Source organism: Chelonia mydas, chromosome 10 (genome assembly GCF_015237465.2).
Source record: "Chelonia mydas isolate rCheMyd1 chromosome 10, rCheMyd1.pri.v2, whole genome shotgun sequence".
Classification (NCBI taxonomy): Eukaryota; Metazoa; Chordata; order Testudines; family Cheloniidae; genus Chelonia; species Chelonia mydas.
In genome coordinates this window covers 80,555,362-80,559,547 of record NC_051250.2, presented here as the reverse complement: position 1 = coordinate 80,559,547, position 4,186 = coordinate 80,555,362, and positions in this window count along the sequence as shown.

The following is a 4,186-nucleotide window of genomic DNA, read 5'->3' as shown; positions in this document are numbered from 1 at the left end:
CTTGACGAGTTGTTTCTGAAATAATTTGATTTCTCTTCCAAGTTTTTCCTTCAGTCTTTTTGTGTTTAGAAAGAAACATTCTAACAAAGAGCCATTTGTTCTCATCCGTCATCAGGTTTCATTCTTTAATTTTCCATTCCCTCCCTTCTCTCAACTTGAAGAGAATAGCAACAATTGAAGGGAGGGGCTCCCACGTTCTGGAGGTTTGGGTTTCAGTGGCTGCATAGAAGCAGAAATGCAAATGTCAAGTCCTCTGTCCTCACCCTGAGACAGTCATCTAGAATTACACAGCCAGGCCTAACATGGCCCTTCCCGGGCAGTAATGTACAAAAAACCCCTATCTTCCTTGAAGATTGCCAACACGCTCTGCTCAGCAGAGACCCAGTGCAGCACACAGATAACACGGAGAAAGATTCCATCCCTACAAACTGCTTCTATGGGGCAGCACTGGGCAACTAACAAGTTGCTCTTCACAGACCCATGTATCCAGGACCTGGTCACTTGATGACAGATTGTTGTTGCCACATCGCCCGTTCCCTGCCCCCCTCCCTTACAATCCAAGGATGTACAGACACATCCTTCTCCTTAGTAGTAAGGTCTTAAGTCTGCCAGACATTTAAACGTCACCCGACTATGTTTTTTCCATTGATGATGCAGTCCTCAGCGTTTCACACCATTCTCACTGGAATTTGTCAGGTCTTCAATTTCAAAAACAAAGAATTTTTTCCCCATAAGGAATGAGGCTGGAAGTCGTTTTGCAACATTTAAGGCTGGGTGTCCACGTGCTCAAGAGTTATGCATCCCTCCCCACCAGTGGTTAAAGGGCATTTGGAAAGCTTTACGGCCAGGCACCGGACAGGTTAACAGCAACCCGCATGAAGACTGCTAAGAGTCACCCTCGCTCCACAGCTACATAGTCTTTCCTACATAGTCTTCCCGATCTGTCTCACCCAGTATCCTGTCTTTAGGCAGTGGCTGGTGCCAGGTGCCCCAGAGGCAATGAACAGAACAGATCCATCCCCTGCCCTCTAGTCTCAGCTTCTGGCAGTCAGGGGCTTAGGAACACCCAGACCATGGAGTTGCTCATATAGAAGTATCAGAGTAACAGCCGTGTTAGTCTGTATTCGCAAAAAAGAACAGGAGTACTTGTGGCACCTTAGAGACTAACCAATTTATTTGAGCATGAGCTTTCGTGAGCTACAGCTCACTTCGCTGTAGCTCACGAAAGCTCATGCTCAAATAAATTGGTTAGTCTCTAAGGTGCCACAAGTACTCCTTTTCTTCATACAGAAGTAGTTTCCCATCATATTTTTCTGCTGTTGCTGATGTGTTTAGGTGGCATATGGCCTGAATACTGCTTGTTAAACAGTGACACACTTAGCACAGTGATTAACCCTGAAAGATTAATTGGGATTGGGGTAGAGACTTATTTCATCCTGATCTAAGGGGTTTTCTTCAAAACAAATAATCGGTGGCTGCAGCCCCATTTGACTGTTTTGTTGCTAATTCCACTAGCTCAGCTCCCCAGCCCCGTCAATCACTGTGAAGCATCCAAGCTAATGCAGTTAAACTCAAATTCCTCTGAGACAGCTCAGCACTTAAGTCTGTATTAGTAAGCTATTTTGTTCAACTGGTACTGGTCAAGATCTTAGCCTTTCAGCAGAGGTACCAAGCAATAGATTTCAAATCACAGCCTGGGTTACACTACACAGAATCTGTGTTCCAGACCTGAACCCTCAGACACAAGGGTCTGTCTCTCCAATGTACACCTTGCACCAAAAAAAAAAAAAAAATCTTGACTGGCTGTGACCAGAAAGTGTCAGATCCTGGCCCAGAGAAAAGCCAAGTGTGCAATAGCAAAACGTATCCAGACACAATTCAACAAAATCCCCTAATCGCTCCAAGTACAGACCACATTTCCCCAGCTGCTCTCAGCCCTGGAAAGGAAGGAACCATCAATAACCTGAGCAACGGTCATTTGGTACAAGGAGAGGGTGCTGGCACGGGGGCTGGTTACAAGGTTTCTAAAGCCCAGCAATGCCGGTGGGAGGAGGCACTTCCCACAAGGGGGAACAGACAGAGGCTACCTCAGAAGGGTTAAGTTGTGGGGCTGGGAAGAATCTCAGGTCACATACTGTTTCCTAACATCAGCAACGCTGCTACTGCACCCCGCCGAGTGGCACTAGCTCAAGATGCCCAGTGTAATGTATTGCCTTTTTAATAGAAGTAGCTGTCATCTCTATGCTAAGCTATTGATACAACAGCTCATTCCCTTCCATCTCTCCCTTTGTAGAGGTTTACGTGACAGAAATGGATGTACTTCTTCCACAAGGCTTCCTGATTGGTTATTTGAAGCCCTGCTTTCCGTTTTCCTCTTCTAGTGTTTAGCAGTAAGTTACAGAAAGGCATGAGGACCTACAGCAAGGCCTGCACCCTACTCCTGAATGGGTCATGGGAGAAGTAATGACACAAACAGTGGTGCTGCACATTTGCCCATGACCTCTGTAAGAGCCAGGTGTTTCGGCGTGCCTCAACCCATTCTGAATGCGTCCAGTCCCACACCAGGGCAGGCAACCGCATCATATAATCCTGTCCACAAATGTCTCAAGCCGGGGAAGAGCAGACACGCTAGATCCCCTGGACTGCCTGCTTTGTATGTGGGACGATCACTCACTCCCTTGTCGCCTGGGAAATCCTGCAACTCCTGGTTAACTTTTCCCATTGTGAGGTTGCAGACGCACGGGTGTGGGCGGCGGCAGCAAATCAGTGCAGCCCAGAGTACAAGGACTGGGACTAAGGAGGGCAGTTTGCCCTCTGAAGCCTGCAAATGCTGTCTCACAAGCAGAGCAACTTTTGCTCTTCACCAGTCAGTGCTTTGGGGCTGCTCCGCCATTGTGGGGTAGAAACTGGGTTAGCGGTGTTACACGGGCAGACCCAGAGAGGCTGAAGGCCTCATTTTTGGTTTTCCCAGCCTAAGATGGAAGGGCTTTGAAACGTGACCTGCTCTGCTGTCTGCTCAAGGCTACAGGTAACAGCAACAAACATCTGATTGTTAACAGAAAAGGAGTACTTGTGGCACCTTAGAGACTAACCAATTTATTTGAGCATAAGCTTTCGTGAGCTACAGCTCACTTCATCCGATGCATAAAGTGGAAAATACAGTGAGGAGATTTATATACACACAGACCATGAAAAAAATACAGATTGTAATGAGAGTGATCACTTAAGATGAGCTATTACCATTATCTTAAGTGATCACTCTCCTTACAATCTGTATTTTTTTCCACGGTCTGTGTGTATATAAATCTCCCCACTGTATTTTCCACTTTATGCATCGGATGAAGTGGGCTGTAGCTCACGAAAGCTTATGCTCAAATAAATTGGTTAGTCTCTAAGGTGCCACAAGCATTCCTTTTCTTTTTGCGAATACTGACTAACACGGCTGCTACTCTGAAACCTGATTGTTAACGTCTATCATTTTGCTCAGGGAGATGTTTATTATTAGGAAGGCTTGCGAAGAATCGGAGTTGTAATATTAGCCTGGGAGGGGGGTGAGGGGTTACCAGAGTTGGACATGAGTCCTCACTATCTGTAGCATTGGTTTTTGGTTTTACACACTACACTTTTGATTCAGACTCTAAGGCCTAGTGTAGACTAGGAAATGAGGTATGTTTAGCAAGTGTGTTAGCTAACACAAATATGCATATTTTTAAACACTATTTAGCAGCCAGCGTAAACAAATGCTGTTAAAACCATGCTTACTAGGTGTGGGCAAAACCCATTTTTAAAAGCCATATTTTTGACAGTTGTTTAAACATGTTAGCCAACATACTCTCTAAAGAGACCGGGTTCCTATTCCTAGTCCAAAGCAAGACAACCCTTTCATCAAAAGATAAGCCAAGAGACTGAAGAAGTGGAAAGGCAGCCTATATAAAATCCCAAAGGTCTTTTCTGACGCTTTTAACGTACTGGAATTCACTGTAATCCCTTAGTCAAAGTTTCAAAGTGTGCCAGACTCCCACTTCAAAGATCCATTACTGCAGGATATTTTTGGCATGGGAGCTATTAAAGACCAGACAGTGCAAGACGGTATTGAAATTCTGGCCTCACATCTCCACTGAGAGGAAGCCCAGATTACATACACTAAACGTAAAACACTATCCCAAGTTAACAAGTCTACACTGAA